General features: G+C 40.5%; 1 protein-coding gene across 4 annotated transcripts in view; it reads left to right on the forward strand.

The window, feature by feature from the left end:
• Window positions 1-5,471: 5,471 nt before the first annotated feature.
• Window positions 5,472-18,693, forward strand: part of plekha6 (pleckstrin homology domain containing, family A member 6) — a 65,984-nt gene continuing 52,762 nt past the window's right edge. For all 4 annotated transcript variants that reach the window (XM_080026104.1, XM_080026103.1, XM_080026106.1 and 1 more), the window contains exons 1-2: window positions 5,472-5,609; window positions 16,525-16,608. The gene's annotated coding sequence lies outside the window, so the exon portion shown is untranslated. The remainder of the gene's footprint in view (window positions 5,610-16,524; window positions 16,609-18,693) is intronic.

An 18,693-nucleotide genomic window follows, 5' to 3' on the forward strand; every position in this document is an offset into this window, starting at 1 on the left:
AGCTCAGGGTAAAGGTTATGGACTGGCCAAGCATGTCTCCAGCCATAAACCCTATTGAGCATCTTTGGGGCTTCTGAAAACGGGAGATGGAGGAGCGCAAGGTCTCTAATATCGACCAACTCCATGATGTTGTCATGAATGAGTGGAAGAGGATTCCAGTGGCAACCTGTGAAGCTCTGGTGAACTCCATGCCCATGAGGGTTAAGGTAGTGCTGGAAAATAATGGTGGCCACACAAAATATTGACACTTTGGGCCCAATTTGGACATTTTAACTCAGGGGTGTACTCACTTTTGTTGCCTTCAGTTTAGACATTAATGGCTGTGTGTCGAGTTATTTTGAGGCGACAGTAAATTTACACTGCTATACAAGCTGTACACTGACTACTTTACATTATATCAAAGTGTCATTTCTTCAGTGTTGTCCCATGGAAAGATATAAAGAAATATTTGAAGAAATGTGAGGGGTGTACTCACTTTTGTGAGATACTGTATATGCTGGTAAAGCTTTATAAGATGTTCCTCCTTTTTTGTCTTTTCCACTATTATTTTCTGAATGTTATTGGAAATCAAAACAGGTTAGATATGGATTATTTCCTTTTTTCTTCCTATCTGAAGGTGGGATATCTTTCTTCTCTCTCTGGGCTTTTCTTTGTCCTGTCTTTGTGATCAGGGAGGGGTTCAACCAGCAGAAAGTCCTCCAGCCTCATTGGCTGTGTGTCGGCTGTGTGTCTGTGTGAGCAGCTGTGTGACGTCATCTCCCCCCCCCCCCTCCCCACCCTGCTCCTCGGTGACTGATGGTGGCTGGCTGGTCACGTGACCGTATAATACCCAGGGATTTTCTGCCAGGCGTGCCCTATAGGCTCCCTCCATCCATTTCTATCCGAGGAGAGGATTCCTGTTATTGTCCTGCATGCAGCCGCTCACTCAAACCTTCCTGGAAGATCTATGGTTAGGGGAGAGTGACATTTAGCATTGGAAAGACTAGAGGGCTGGATTCTTTGTTAGAACACTGTCCTGTCACTCACTTGTCAATATTCACGTTGGAATACATGTGCAGTGGGAAGAGACGGCATTGGGTACACGGCGGCATTGGCACGTTTGGCTGGTAAGTGACATGCTGGCTGTGTGTGTATGTGACCAAAGAATACCTTCATCCATTCACTGCTTCATCCTCAGCTACTGTATGATTGAACAGCCTCCCTCTCATTCCTCGTTGACATTGATTTTGCCTATACTTGATCACTTATTTGTTAAATATTGAAAGCCTTATTTTCTTTAGTAATTGGTATTTTATGCATTTCTGATTCATTAGGCAACATTTTGTGAGAAACAGGAAACAGAATCAGACTCATTAGCACAACAACAGCAGTGACGACATCATTTATGGTGTGTACAGCAGCAACATGGACCATCAGCTGCTGTCACAAGCAGCTCTTTGCTCACTGTCACCATGACAACCACATGTCTGGACTAGAATTATGGACTGACTGACCAATATTTCTATCCATACAGACACGTCCGGAGTTTGGCTTATACGTAGATATGGACAGCATAAACTTTATAATTAGACTTTACAATATGGGCCAATGAATAGTGTTTATTGAAGGGTTGCAGTGGGGGCAGGTTAAGGTGGTTAGTCCAGACGTCCCTATACCACATAATGTTTGCAAGCGCCTCATGGGGGATCCAGAGGCTCTTTCAAGACAGATTAGATCTTCAATCTCCCAAACATGTTCTGGCTCCACTAAGAGGTTTCTCACTAGTTGGATTTGCCCAGTAGAATCTCCAAAGGAAAGCCCCCTGAGACATGCTGATCTGAAGCACAACTCCAGATTGGTTCTACTACAAAGGTCTCTACGGATGTGTTAGCTCCCTAACATATCTGAGCCCAGACACCCATCAGAGGACACTCATTTCAGGCGCTTCTGTCTCAATCTTTCAGTCATAACCATAGCTGAGGGTTTGGAATGTAGATCAACTGGTAAATTGAAAATGTTGCCTACCCACGCACGTCAGCCAACAGAACCCATCAGTTGTAAAAAAACAGAGAATAAGTTTTGGAATTGACAAATCGGATAATCCGTAGGTCCACAAATCAAATGTTGGATGAACAGACTGATCATCCCCTCAACAACCCTGCATGGATAAAGAGCAGGTCAACTGTTGCACAATCAGGAGGGAAATATCCATTGCTCTTCATGTATCTGACATCCACACCTGTGTGAGCCTCTTCTTCAGTAACATGGCATAAGCACTTAACAGGCGACAACATATACTGAAAGACATCAACAAGCAAGGGTGATGGGCGTACCTGAACCCCAGTGAGCTCTAATGGCCTTCCACAGTCACTTTGTTGTGTCTTCCTCCCAGTGTATGGCGTACGAGCATGTAAGCTCGAGTTCCTTCTTGGCTTCACTTCAAATGGGTTAACAAATGATGCAGATAGATCAAATAAAGGGATATGGCATATCATTCACCATCCATCACAGTCTCATCAACATAGCATGCCAGAATCTATCTTCTTCCTCTGTCTTTCAAGTCTCAGCATTTGGCCTAATTGCTGGAAATGGTGTGCAAAAGCTTCCCAACAAATATGAGCAACCATGTCAAAAAATATATGTTAATAACTCAATAACTATTGGTGCAATCATTATGAAACTAGTTAGATATATTAAGGTCTTGTTTAGGAATAGGACTACCAAAGCATATTGAGCAAAACCTGTAGGGGACGCTACCAATGCAAGAAGTTTATATCTCATAATCTGCTCCATTGATTTACACGCAATAATAATAATATAATAAATGTATATATCTCCCCAGGTTTATATTTTATTTTATTTAATCTATGTTCACTAAATTTGTGTCAAATTTCACCCGCTTTGTCTGATTCACTTGACAGTTATCACACCAGGTGAAGGTGCCCTACAAAAAAGCCTCTTGAACCAAAAATTAGATGATACACATGTCACATGAAAAAGATGGCCGCCAACTTGCTACTTGTCTCCAGAAGCATTTTGAACCAGGTCAGAGGTCAGCATCTGAACCTTTAAAATGTTCACTTGTGCATCTGAGTCAATCATCAGAAAGAGGAATTTAACCTTGTACATTATACATTTTTGTAACAATGCAAGGATTTATGTAAAGATGGATAAGCCTAAACCAAATAAAAAATTCTGATTCATAATAAAGACATTTGTCATGATCCAATTATAATACAATATAGTTTATCTGAGTTGGACAAGGAAACAGCCTCGATCAAACAAACAGGACCAGACAGGCAAAGGCGGCTTAGGTTACACACTGCTGTTTTAACAAACCCTTTGTGGACCATCTGCAGAACTCAGTTTGCATGCATATGACTGCTTCTTTCTTGATAAGATGATTCTGAATTGTGATGAAAAATATCCTTACAATTTATGTTCCAGCCACATAAGAATTACAAGCAGGAGTGAGTGAAGAAACAGTTGAAAAAAATAGTGTTTCCCGGTGAATCTGCCTGCATGCCATTTGGGTGCTGTGCTACACACCACATTGCAGTGTTAGGTTAATCCCAGCCAATTCCTATCCAATCCTCAGAGCGGAGTTGATCGGGATGAGAAGGCTTTGATTTAAGCCTTCACACAAACACACGCACACACACTCACACACACACACACACACACACACACACACACACACACACACACACACACATGTTCATAAGAGAATCGGAGGAAGCTTATAACTAATTAATACACTGTTGGGCTCATAATTGGCTCATACGCCCATAGGTCCCAGCTCATCTACTGCCGGCTTGCCCTCCACACACCATTAGGCTGAAAACGTCTTTATTGGCATGAAAGTGTCAAAAATTATGTTGCCGAAGCATCAAAATGTAATTTCTCCAATCAGCAATGTGTGTGTGTGTGTGTGTGTGTGTGTGTGTGTGTGTGTGTGTGTGTGTGTGTGTGTGTGTGTGTGTGTGTGTGTGTGTGTGTGTGTGTGTGTGTGTGTGTGTGTGTGTGTGTGTGTGTGTGTGTGTGTGTGTGTGTGTGTGTGTGAATGAGGCACTGTATACGGCATATGAACCAAGGAGGTTGTTGGGGTTGATAATGGGTGTACAGGATTCTGAGACCAGAAACCAGAGTCAGTATAGTCTGTCATTGGCAGCCGCTACACATCTTTTCACCATAATATTTCCTTAAAGGTGCTCCGAGGAACTTTCAGTTTTTGTTAATTCTTGCACCCCCTTTGGACAAAAGTGGTAGTGTTATTACTACCCCAGCTATTCTTCCTGGGTGAGCGTACCCATGACAAAGGCATTAAGACATTTTCACCAACCTTATCCTTTTAATATAAAGTATTTTGACACTGCATTAGAATGTACATCTCCTGATACAACAGTAGCCTAATATCAACATTCATTTACACTATGCGGTCCAGCCATATACTAGGTATTCACCTACTCTTGTTTCTTTTTATGCTTGAACTGTGAAAAGTCATGTCTATTTACATATTTAGGGATTCTCCTCCTGTTTAGCATGAATACATTTTCCATGTCTCCCAAACGGAACTGGAGCAGGATTATGATGCTGACTAATCATACTGCAGTTCTGAGAATGTTTAAACTGTAGCCCAAACAAACCAAAAGAGATGCTGCAACTAGGACACACAAGGGGTTTAAGCAAGGCTATCCTGTTTGTGTTTGTTTGTGTGTGTGTGTGTGTGTGTGTGTGTGTGTGTGTGTGTGTGTGTGTGTGTGTGTGTGTGTGTGTGTGTGTGTGTGTGTGTGTGTGTGTGTGTTGCATGTGTTTCTGTGCACAAGGGCAGGGAATTATGGAGGACTGTATCCGCCATAGACCCCGCCTACCTAAAGGGTAGTGTCGCCAGTGGAGAGGCAAGCAGGATCTAGTGTAACCAAGCTGACCCGATCTGAGCCACGCTGACCCAAGCCGTGTCACTCATTCGAAATGAGGCAATAGTGAAGACAGAATTCTGATTTTACATCCCCTTTAAGTCCTGTAGAATATTTGACAATGATGTAAAACATGATTCATATTTGATAAGAATCCAACATGGTCTTCACTTCAACAAGAAGAGCAAACGGAGAAGTTCAGCATTGCGTTTCTGCTCAATATTTACCTTGCCTTTGTTTATGGAAGTGTTTGCTTTAATATTTAATATGCTTTTGAATATTTATTGGTTCCAGCCAAGTTTTTGCACGGTAAACCCAGTTTTCATTTTTAGGGGATTCTTATGTTATAATGCACTACTTACTTAAGTATGGGGGGAAGAAGTGATTTAGCCTGCATGCTAAATGAATGAGTGGGAGATGAAGCAGAGGAAAGCAGAGGGAGATGGAGGTATAGAGCAGTGAGAGGTGGAAGAAGGGAGGGGTTGATTGTTACTGGAGCTTTGGAGGTTTCAAATTTCTCTTTTCTTCCAAATCTCTGCTCTCATGCAGATTGAATTTGTTTTTCTTCTCTCTCCTATTTTTTCCAGAGCAGTTCAGCCCGTTCCAGAGCCGGCATGCTGTAAGACACCGCTACCGAGGGGAAGACTGCAGTGGAGAAAGAAAGAAACAAAACAACAGATAAGAAGAAAGCCAATGAAAAGATGGTAAAAGAAGGTAAGCATGGCTGCACATGCTCTCTTTGTGAAGGATAGAAAGGAGGGGCAGAAAAGACGGAGGGATCTCCAGTTTCTGCTCTCTTTGTGCTTAGTCTCGAGACGAGAGAACAGTCGTATGTGTGTACGCTGATGTATTTAAGGGGTGTGTGTGTGTGTGTGTGTGTGTGTGTGTGTGTGTGTGTGTGTGTGTGTGTGTGTGTGTGTGTGTGTGTGTGTGTGTGTGTGTGTGTGTGTGTGTGTGTGTGTGTGTGTGCACGCTTGTGTATATGTGAAACCTGCTGCTGAAGACAGACTTGCTGCTGATGTGGTGGGACTAAATAAAGCCATGTCTGTGGGAAAGAGAACTATGAGTGTGTTTCCCTCTGAGAAAGCTCTCAACATGTTTTTTATATTTGTTTAAAACTCTTTAAGTTATGCGCTAGTGGCAACATGTACAATCTCAGTCAGTAAGAGCTGCTACACACAGTAAAAGACCACGACTCCAGCATGTTTCAAGTGCTCTCATTCTGGCCTCACTCTACCTGGACACTAGTGGTCTGTGTGACTGACTGTGGAAGGGAGGGACTTGTGTGTAGCAGGAGGAAGTGAGAGTGAGATCTGAACTTGAAGTTGGCCAGGCAGTCAGCGTAGACCCTGCAGGCACAGAAGAACTGTGGTCAACAGAACTATTTCTGCTTGTATTGATCTGTATTTCTATAGATTTGCTTGGGAGAGTTACTCACACTCATTTTACAGTTTTTTACGATTGCTAAACCACAGTGGGCACAACTGGAGCGACATGTGCAAAACTCTAACAACAGTATGCAGAGCAGCGGTTCATTCGGACCAAACTCTAGCTCGTTTTCATTGATTAAACACAATTTTCAAAACTCTACACACCTATCTTATGGCTTAACCACAGCCTGCACAACACTGTGGATTTCCACACACTACTGCCACAACTCTAAACCACATATTCAAAACAGAATGAATGCCTAGTGCATTTCAAACACTGCGGATTGCAATTTCAATTGAAACACTAAGATGTCTTGTTTTAGAATTGTTAGTGAACATATATACAGTGTAAAGGGAAAGCTCAAAAATATATTTGTATTTGGAAATTGACCAAGGAAGACAGGTTGTTGGAGGGAGAAGAGTGGCAGTGAGAGTGTGTATGTGTGGAGGAAGACCTAGAAGACATAGAGCTGTAATGTCTGATGAAATACAGTAAGGGCAACACTGATAGACCCTGTTGTGAATCATTCTCTCTCATTGAGAGAGGCAGGGTTGAGAGTGCAACCCAATCTGCAAAAATCTAAAGTTGCATCTGTAATACGAATTTTGCAACAAATAAACAGCTTAGAGTTGCATCCTTACAGTAAATGACAACATTACAGGAATTGATTTCTGTATTACAATTATAGAATATTTACACAGATAAATATTAAATTTGGAAATGTTTTCAATAAAATATACAAAATGTGTATCTATTGAAGCAAACTTCTGATTTTCATTTCTTTTTGTTTTCCTAAAAAAACTGGTATGTTATAAAATAAACAATTTCATGTGAAAGAATGTCACCCTTTCATCAAAGAAAATATTACGTAATTTGTGTGAAATAACTCAAATTATTCAAACTGTAAAGATTAAAAGTTTGTAATTTGTGTATTGGGGTTTGATGCTAGTGTTTGTACCCTGAGCAAGTTCTGAGTGACAGTGTGTGTTATCTCAATGAGGCTGGTTCATAGTGTTTGCTGCACTGAACCTATTTTGCAGGTGAAGTGAACTGTTCAGCTCCAATGACTGTTGGTAGTGCAGACTGTTGTTAGATTTTTGCACATTGAGCTACAGTTGTGCCCACTGTGGTTTAGCGATTGAAAACAACTGTAATACAACACATTCCTACTGTGCAGGCATGCAGGGACACAAGTCCAGGCAGACCTGTGTTTCGGTCTGAGAGGAGAGAGAGAGAGAGAGAGAGAGAGAGAGAGAGAGAGAGAGAGAGAGAGAGAGAGAGAGAGAGAGAGAGAGAGAGAGAGAGAGAGAGAGAGAGAGAGAGAGAGAGAGAGAGAGAGAGAGAGAGAGAGAGAGAGAGTGTGTGTGTGTGTGTGTGTGTGTGTGTGTGTGTGTGTGTGTGTGTGTGTGTGTGTGTGTGTTGGTACAGTATGATAGTTATTCATCCACTGTTCATTGCTCTTATAAACTATTTCTAAAATCTTGTAAGAACTTTGCGATACTATATAACAAACAAGTGTATCTCCGACATTTTATAGATGTGATTCAAAATGACTGAAACAAAAAGATGAGTGAAGATTCCTCAAGCGCACAGCGAATACATATTTCCGCTGTCATCAAAACTAGTTAAGTTTCAGGAGAGTCAAAGGACTAAGTTAGGTCAGGGTCATAATGATAATGGTCATGGTTAAAAAAGAACTCCCTCTTTGTTGGCCCATCCATCCATCTTGACCTCCTCCTTATATGGAACTATCATTACACTATATTGGGCCTGGTCCTGGCAGACAACAGTAGTCATTCAGACAACCACAAGAAGTCATGGCAACATAAACAAAATATGTTTAAACAAACAGCCAATGCGATCAGTTTAATCTTTTACGTTTTGATGTTAAAATGTAATTAAGGTTCAAGCTTACTTAATGATTGACAAAACTATGACTTTGACCTATGAAATTATTGCTATATTAAACCACTTCAGCAGCATACGCCCTAAATCTGTATTTTCAGTATGTCCTACATACTTGTGTTTCCACAACAAAGCTAAAACTAATATACTTCTTTTGTGACTTCAAAACTCCACCAACACTCGGAAGTATAAAGAATACATCTATTTGCAGACCAATAAATATAGAGACAAAGAGTACAAAGAGGTAGATTACCCTCTTTGTACTCTCTTCTCTGTGGACTAAGGAGTAGTGTTGTCAGAGCAAACTAAGCATCAACAGAGGCAAAGAGGATGCACTGCAGGAGTCACATCATAGCTGTCTATAGCTGCCATCATCCACACAAAACACACATTTTAGGGATGTAACCATGCGTCGTCAGTCACTTTAAAATCCATTCGTAGGTGGGATGATTCAAATTGTTAAGATGAGAAATTATTTGCAATACGCTTCCTAAACAGCAGAAGGCGTAATATTATTATTTCTCTGCTTGTTTGAAATGCACGTCCTACATCACCTGTACAGAGACAGCTTGAATTCAAGCCAAGTTAGTGTTGAAACAGATCAGAAGGTCCATACTGATCTCCCCCATGCTAAAGCACGCATGTGAAGTGCAGACAGTACAAACAGTGTTTGGGTCACAGACTTATTCATACCAAACAATTCATGTTTTAACTTTTTTAATGAAAAAAAAATTAAAACATAAAAGCAAACTTATTTTTCATTTTTAGTTTTTTTTTCTTCAAAACATTTATACAACAGTACTGAGTTACTATCTGCACCCTCAGCTTATTACATACATAGGGGAGAGTGGCCTAAGTTGTGCCACTTTTTACTCAAAGTGATTTTAAAGTGAGGCCTTGACAGTTATGTCTCCAACTCAAATATGTACATATATTTCAGGATGTTGTGCATCCCTGGCAATAAAAACTTTGGATCTGGAATAAACTGTTTAAGAAATATAGCTTTCGGAAAAAAAGTTGTCTTGTGGCACAACTTGCCCTCGGTGTGGTGTAAGTTTTGCCACAAGAGAGAATACCATGGGGTAAATTGCGCCATTGATATATAACTGTAATGCAAAACAAATCCATAAGACAATTACTTATTTAAGGTGTATTTAAAGTAAATAAAGTAAATATTTTACAAAGATTGAAGGTCAATTTTCTTAAACAAGGCCTAGCAGATCTAATGGTTTTACCTGCAAAGCTCACAATGACAAAGTCACCATCATCATCTTATGGCCATCTGCACTCTTGTCAGTGGTGTCGTTAAGTGGAATGGAGATGTCAGTCTCTTCTGAGCTACTGTAGACGATCACTTTCTTTTTGGTGACCAGCGTATACAGCCATGCCACTGGCACAACTCTCAGAAATTTACTTTGCACTAGTTGCTCCGTGCTTGTGGAACCAACTGCCACCTTACAAATGTGATTCCCCCTCCATTTCTGCCTTTAAATCAGGGCTCAAAACCCATATGTACATCCTGGCTTTTCCTCCCCATTAACTATCTTACCTCTGCACTACTATCTTTGTTTATATGTGGATGTATGGGCTTTATGTCTTTTATTTTTGTTATTGTTATTTTACCTACTGAATGCCCTATGTACAGCACTTTGGACAGTGCAAACTGTCATAAATGTGCTTTTATAAATACATTTTACTTACTTACTTATAACTCACCTAGGCCCTTTGGCACAAATCACCCCAACCCCAGAATTTTGGATAATAAGCATGATGCAGCAGTTTAGGGCTGACATCGTGCTAACTATATAGACTCAAAGTGTAGCATACTAAAGCACTAAAACATGTGTCAACTGTTTTCAAACTTGTCTATAATTGTTCAGACACAATAATCAAAAAACCTTGATCATGGAAATTTTACTTTGAAAGGCAAAAAAAAATAGTTTTGAGCTTAAATGTGCTTATATCTTATTCCTTGTGTCTCCCTTCTTTACAGGATGAGTCAAATAGATGTATCTTCTTAAATATGTGGTCACATTTCCAATTTCTTCCACGGTCTTCTAGAAACAAGGGGTGGCACAACTTCCCCACTGGCACAACTTAGGCCACTCTCCCCTATATTATTAGTGAATGGAATATAATTTTTTTCAAACAATCAGTCTATAAAGGTATTTATTTGAGTAAAAGTGCTAAATGCATGTAGTAATGTCATGTATTAAGCAATACAATTCAGTGTTTCAAATAATTCCACTCAACCACTACCACTTGCTGGAGTGGGTCTGGCTATGTTTGTCAGTAAGTCAGGTAACAATACACTGTTTACAGGTTGAATTTGCATGACAACATGAAATTGAGGGATAATAGACAGGTCCTTTGTAGATGATAACTGTGTGTGTGTGTGTGTGTGTGTGTGTGTGTGTGTGTGTGTGTGTGTGTGTGTGTGTGTGTGTGTGTGTGTGTGTGTGTGTGTGTGTGTGTGTGTGTGTGTGTGTGTGTGTGTGTTTGTGAATGAATGTGTTCTGAATGTGTTCTGACAATATGGCCCAGGAAGCCTGGGCCATATTGTCCTATGCTAGAGAATAGTTTGAGGTTGCCAACTGGGCCACACGTCTGCTGCCTGCAGTGCTATGTGCTGTGAAGTTCTGAAATCAGGCCGGCAGTTGATTCACGTATGACAGACTGTGGAAGCTGTCAGTATTGGGGAATATTATCTTTTTGTCCAGTTCACTTTTGACTATAAATATTCGCTGATTTTGACAAAAAAAAAAAGGATTGTGCAGTGAGTGTGCAGGACAAAATACATTGGCAGAAAACTTTAAAAAATGTGCTTTCATATATATATATATATATATATATATATATATATATATATATATATATATATATAGTTAAGATGCTGCTACCAGGACTTTTAAAACAAAGTTATGTTGTATATATAACAATAATGTATAACATGCAATGACAAATGAATATATATATATATGTATTATATTCTATAATATAAACTATTATATAATACATATAATAAGTAGTAGTCGTAGTAGTAATTGTGATTCATTTTGTTGTTGTACTTTGGCAAGATATGTCTATTGTCCTGCCAATAAAGCTAATTGAATTGAGAGAGAAAGAGCGATGGGGAGTGACAGGCCATGATATAGACAGTGTATGTCTACCAGACTGAATAAGCTGAGTAATGCAATTCTCAGCCAGAAGGCAGTGTGTGTATGTGTGTGTTTTTGTGTGTGTGTGTGTTTTTGTGTGTGTGTGAGAGAGAGAGAGAGAGAGAGAGAGAGAGAGAGAGAGAGAGAGAGAGAGAGAGAGAGAGAGAGAGAGAGAGAGAGAGAGAGAGAGAGAGAGAAAGTAAAAGGAGTATGAGACAGGTGGGGAAGCCAGCAGAGAGAGGGAGAGGCATGCAGTGTGAAGGAGAGAGGAGAGGACAGCGATGTATATCTGTCCAGCTGCTCTCCACCTCTCCCTCATCCCTCTGCTCTGTGTGTGTCTGCTGCTTGTACATGACTGATTCAGGGCAGGATGCTGAAGTTCCGTGTGGACAGGAGAGTCAGGTAGGTGGAGGAGGGGTTCAGGGGGGGCTGGAGATAGGACTAGCCCAGGGAGGAGAGGGGGAGTGGGGGAAGGGAGGAAGAGTGGACCACAAGCAGCGTGGAGGTCAGAGATGACTGCAATGCAGTGCGGCAGCAAACAGGAAAACATGAGCAAGCATGACTGTGTATGCATGGTTGAAGTGTTTTCTTTCTTTACAGTGATGTATAGAGTACTTTGTGTGTGTGTGTGTGTGTGTGTGTGTGTGTGTGTGTGTGTGTGTGTGTGTGTGTGTGTGTGTGAGTGTGTGTGTGTGTGTGTGTGTGTGTGTGTCTTTAAGGGGTGGAATGGATGGGGAAAACTTGCGACCGCAACCCAGTCTCACAGTAAAATGTGTAATAGCTTTGTTGGTGTAGTAGTTTCCCGAAAAGGCCTCGCAATTGTGAGTTAATTACGTTTTTTCCCCCAATTAATTTCTAATGGACAGCGTACGTACATGTCACGTGAATTTAAAGTGTATCTGATGAAATAACAGTGGCAGTCATCTGTTGGATGAAACGTTCATTATATTTATTTAAAAAAATAAAAATAAGGAGGGCATTATGTCTGCTACAACATACAGTCATATGAAAAAGTTTGGGAACCCCTCTCAGCCAGCATTATAATTGACTCTGCTTTCACACAAAAAAGATAAAAGTGGTATGTCTTTCATTTACCAGGAACAGCTAAGTACTGGGATGTTTTCCAAACAAAGATTTTTTGAAAAGCAGTATTTAGTTTTATGAAATTAAATAAAATGTGAAAAACTGGCTGTGCAAAAATATGGGAACCCTTGTGGTCTTGCTGATTTTAATGCATGTAACAGCATGTAAAACTGAGGACTTTAAACACAAAATTGGTTGGATTATGTTGTTAAGCCTTGAACCTCATATAAAGGTCTGTTTAATCATGATAAAAGGTATTTTAGGTGCCTAAATGCAAGTTCCACTTCTCTTTGACTCTCTGCAGAAGTGAGACAGAATGCGATCATCAAAACAGCTCCCAAAAGATCTTAAAAACAAAGATTATTCATTGGCATGGTTTAGGGGAAGGCTTCAAGAAGCTTTCCCAAAGGTTTCAATTGTCAAGTTCTACTGTAAGGAACGTTGTCAGGGAATGGAAGGACACAGGCACAGTTGCAGTTAAACCCAGGTCTAGCAGACCAAGAAAAGTACAAGAGCGGCATATGCGGCGGATTGTGAGAATGGTTGCACACAACCCAAAGATCACCTCCAAACACCTGCAAGAACATCTGGCTGCAGATTTTGTATCTGTACATGGTTCAACAATTCAGTGCAATTTGCACCAAAACATCTGTATGGCCGGGTGATGAGAAAGAAGCCCTTTCTGCGCCCACGCCACAGATACAGTTGCATGGAGTATGCAAAAGCTCATTTAGACAAGCCAGATTCATATTGGAAGAAAATGCTTTGGACTGATGAAACAAAAATTAAGTTATTTGGTCTTTATAAAAAGCAGATGTTTTGGTGCAAATTGCACTGAATTGTTGAACAATGTACAGATGCACCATCTGCAGCCAGATGTTCGTGCAGGCCTTTGGAGGTGATCTGTGGGTTGTGTGCAACCATTCTCACAATCCTCCACCTATGCCGCTCCTGTTTTTTTCTTGGTCTTCCATGCCTGGGTTTAACTGCCACTATGCCTGTGTCCTTCCATTTCCTGACAACGTTCCCTACAGTCGAAATTGACAATTGAAACCTTTGGGAAAGCTTCTTGTAGCCTTCCCCTAAACCATGACAATGAACAATCTTTGTTTTTCAGATCTTTTGGGAGCTGTTTTGATGATCCCATTCTGTCTCACTTCAGCAGAGAGTCAAAGAGAAGTGCAACTTGCATTTAGGCACCTAAAATACATTTTCTCATGATTAAACAGACATTTCTATGAGGTTCAAGGCTTAACAACATAATCCAACCAACTTTGTGTTTAAAGTCATCAGTTTTACATGCTGTTACAGGCATTAAAATCAACAAAACCACAAGGGTTCCTATATTTTTGCACAGCCAGTTTTTCACATTTTATTTTATTTCATACAACCAAATACTGCTTTTCAAAAAATCTTTGTTTGGAAAACATCCCAGTACTTAGCTGTTCCTGGTAAATTAAAGACATACCACTTTTATATTTTTTTTGTGAAAGCAGAGTCAATTATAATGCCGGCTGAGAGGGGTTCCCAAACTTTTTCATATGACTGTATATGTAAATGAAAATTAGTTGTGGATCAAAATAATGTTAGGCATTGGATTTACCACACACATACTGTTTATGCTTTGTGATTATGTTTTGGTGTTTCAGTGATGAATTACTTCAAATCAGTGACTTTTCTGTCAGGAATGGTTATGAGAAATGATATTTCCCCCAGCAGGAAACAAAAGGCCTGTTGTCAAAAACCAAAAGGGACTCCATGCATTCAAAACAAACCCAATAAAGCACTGGTTTTGTTGAATAAAGTCTAAGTCATTCGGTTTTCTCCTTCACACACACAATCCTACTGTTAGGCATGTGTGTTTGTGTGAGAGAAAAACGGAGATTGAGACTGTACAGTACACAGATATCTTGTGCAGAAACTGGGCCAGATGTCTGATAAAAGACACTCGGCCGTTCGCACACAAATATGCTCACACACAAACACATGCACATTCCAATACCCCCATGATCCAGAGCAACAGCATGTGAATTTGAAACCGAAAGGAAATGAGGATTCTGAACACTGATATGAAGCAAGGACTGTAAGCTACTGCAGACATCAGCAGTGCTGCTGTGTTCAGATCAGCTGATGCATCAGCTGAGATTGTGATGTCATTAGTGGGTGGTGAATATGGTCAACTGTCAAACCTAGTTTGCTTGTCTCAATCACGTCAACAATTAGAGGAAAAAGCAAGAGAACTCTGGATTCTGATGATAATTTGAGTTCTGTAGTGGATGAAATGTGTAGGGAAGATCTTGGAGTGTTATTGCTATAACTAAATGCCCCTTTGGTCTCTGCTATCCTTTCCCTTAGTAAATAATGTGACCCTGTGCTGTACCCCAACAGACACTCACACACATACACAGTTAACCAAACAGCCGTATCCTAAAGGAGCCACAGTCAGATGAGTCATTGAAATAGTTTGAAATGCACTTCTTATTGTATGATGATATTAATATCTTAAATTTATCTAGTGCCTTTTAAGGGACCACATGCCGATTCAAAGTAGGACAACACACAGACAATGGCATAAAATAAGCAAACAAGGCAAAAACAGTATGTAGAAATAAATAAAAGTAATAGTGAAAGCAGACAAAGTCGATGAGAGATATAGTCCAAAGGACATACAGATTTCAGGGTTGTCTTGAAAATGTTCAGAGAGGTGGCATTGTGGATCTTGGCGAGAAGACAGTTTCAGAGGGTGGGGGTAGAAACACTAAGTGCTCTGTCCCCATCAGTTCGGAGGCGAGAGTGGGAGATGAAGAGCAGGCTCGTTTTCCGAGGATCGCATACTCAAGTTAGCCTGGTCCTACCAGACCATTATACTTCATTTCACTTGTACAGAAGGCCTGGAATCGCTCAATTGACAAACGTTTACTCACTTGAAGGCGGGTTTCTGTTGAAGTTTAAAACTATTGCATCTGCCCAGTGCCACTCTGGATCTGCCAACCAATTGCATAATGTTTGGTCCTGATGTATGTATGTCATGCGCCGACTTCTGAGCCACCCCCTCTGTTCGTTGATTGGACCGATAAAAATCTGCCGGAGAAAACCCGCGAATATACGTCATCGTCATGCGTCATCGTTCAGTGACCCCTGACCCTCTAGCAACATGTGAAGCTGCTCAGTCAGATGAGCAATACTTAATACAAGCAAACCTCAAATTATAAAGAATATATCACCTACAAGAAGCTTGTCATAAAAACCCAAATAACTACCTGCATATCTAGCATAACTGCTAGCTCAAGAAAAGAATAAAAAAACTATATTAGCTCAATGCTAATTTATGAATTTAAACTAGCATTTCGCTCACGGTGTTAAACAATACTTTGACAATAAACCATGGACGTATTATGGTAAACGAGGTCAATGCTTTTATGCTTCATTATCTCAGGGCAAGGCGTAATTTAAAATGTTTATTTTTTAGGCTAACAGTTGAGCAACGGTAGGCCACACTTGGCAGTCAAATACATTCATACACATAAGCCTCAGCGGACAGAGCATCATCAGTTTAATGCACACCAACAGACCCCTGCTGGAATGGAAAAGCAAACCCCTTCCTTACTGGGCTGACGGGCTGAGCCTAACCTTACAGAGCCAGTACATGTACAGTATATGTAAAAACGCCACTGATGGGATATAGGGATGGAGGAAGAATTCTATGAGTTGAGTGTCATCAGTGTATGAATAATAATTGTTTAGTATGCCATTGCATTTGTAGTCTTTTCTATCATTCCTCTAAGTAATAGGACAATTGTTTTCACCAAGTTAATTTCTATTACCTTGATTTTTTCAGTGATGGCTGGTGACATATTTAAAAAAAGTCTGACAGAGCAGAACACATTACCTTCTAAAATGAAGGACAAAACTATAAGTTGTAGTCATTGTTGTAACTGTAATTATCATCGTCGTTGTTGATTAACCCAATTTAAAACTGAAGCGAGCTGATCGACATCCTATTTCATCTTCACCATTCATATCCTCTTTGTTGTTAATTTTTCTCTTTCCAGTCATCATGACCCCAGTGAATCAGCTGGACTTGCAGTGAGCCCGATCCAGCTTGTAGAGCTTACACCAATACATTCCTATCTACAGTAAGTAACCCGTACTGAGAACTGAACAGCAGCTACTGTATAGACTATTGTTTATCTCTAGCCACATGTATTCACACCTATCTGCAAAAAAAGAAAGGAAAAATGCAAATCCAATACTTATTCCAATAAACAGGCAAGAAGTTTAATAATCACAAGTGGAAACTAGAATTGCCAGCTGTTATGAACAGGGTCCAAGCGCCCCTCGCAATCAATACCTGTGGCTCGTCGATTGTAGCGCCAACTACTGGTGGGCATGTTTCTTTTGTGACCTGTGACATGTGGGTATGCATTTGTATCAGCCATGCAAGGTTGATTGCCGAAAGCTTTGACTGTACTGCAGGTAGGCAGTTCAGAGAGAAATGTAAATATTAATAAGCCCAGCACACTTGCACCTATCGTGACAGATTTATAGCTGTAGTCTCAGGTATGGCCCAGCTTGGTGTGCTTTGAGTTTCTTGCAAATTCTCACAACAGATTAGGAGATATTAATATAGTATTAAGAAACCCCGCCACCTTTCACTCATCTTTACCAATGTGTAGCTGGAGACTCAGGTATGGTCCCCGAAGGTTTGCAGCATCTCTAGATGTTATGTGTAAGGTTTGGGGTCAATCCTGCAAAAAACTGTTAAAGGAGTTGGAAAAAGTCAGTTCTGAACTTTTTGTGGTTTCTATATAATATAATATAATATAATATAGGCACAAAAGGGGCGTGGCCTATGTCATAGAATACAGGTCCTTCTCATATAATTAGCATATTGTGATAAAGTTGATTATTTTCCATAATGTAATGATAATAATTGAACTTTCATATATTTTAGATTCATTGCACACCAACTGAAATATTTCAGGTATTTTGTTGTTTTAATACTGATGATTTTGGCATACAGCTCATGAAAACCCCAAATTCCTATCTCCAAAAATTAGCATATTATGAAAAGGTACTCTAAAGGAGCTCTTAACCTAATCATCTGAATCAACTAATTAACTCTAAACACCTGCAAAAGATTCCTGAGGCTTTTAAAAACTCCCAGCCTGGTTCATTACTCAAAACCGCAATCATGGGTAAGACTGCCGACCTGACTGCTGTCCAGCAGGCCATCATTGACACCCTCAAGCAAGAGGGTAAGACACAGGTCCAAAGTACTTTTTTCGGATGAAAGCAAATTTTTCATTCGGAAATCAAGGTGCCAGAGTCTGGAGGAAGACTGGGGAGAAGGAAATGCCAAAATGCCTGAAGTCCAGTGTCAAGTACCCACAGTCAGTGATGGTCTGGGGTGCCATGTCAGCTGCTGGTGTTGGTCCACTGTGTTTTATCAAAGGCAGGGTCAATGCAGCTAGCTATCAGGAGATTTTTTGAGCACTTCATGCTTCCATCTGCTGAAAAGCTTTATGGAGATGAAGATTTCATTTTTCAACAAGACGTGGCACCTGCTCACAGTGCCAAAACCACTGGTAAATGGTTTACTGACCATGGTATTACTGTGCTCAATTGGCCGGCCAACTCTCCTGACCTGAACCCCATAGAGAATCTGTGGGATATTGTGAAGAGGAAGTTGAGAGACACCAGACCCAACACTGTGGATGAGCTTAACGCGCCCCACACACATCCTACCTCTACTGCGCGTCTACCTCGCGTCTGCGTCTGACTTTTGGTCACAGACTGTGAAATCAACGTAGAGCGAGCACACATCCAACCTCAGACGCACTGCTGAGGCGCGTCGGAGGCACGTCTGCAGCGCCGCTCCCCTTCACCTCAGGAGGCTCGCCTATTTTTTTCTGAGAGCAGCGCGTCTCTCTCGCGTCTCTGTGCTTTAACTGATAGAGAAATACTCTGTTGACAGTCATACCAGCAGCATTCACTCTAGTTACACGTTTACCCGGTGTGTTTATTTCAAAATAAAACATCCCTCAGTCGTATACGCGAATAATCCCTTTATTTCACGATTTAATTGTGCAATCAAAATCCGAGGGATTTAAAACCTAATTTTCAATTAGTTCTGGCATTTCATTTTTGGATAAATGACACATATAGAGATCCAATATAGTGAAGAAATAAAAAAGATCATGATGAGCGCAACAGTTTTC

The sequence above is a fragment of the Ammodytes marinus genome (genome assembly GCF_949987685.1).
Source record: "Ammodytes marinus genome assembly, chromosome: 4".
Lineage (NCBI taxonomy): Eukaryota > Metazoa > Chordata > Actinopteri > Uranoscopiformes > Ammodytidae > Ammodytes > Ammodytes marinus.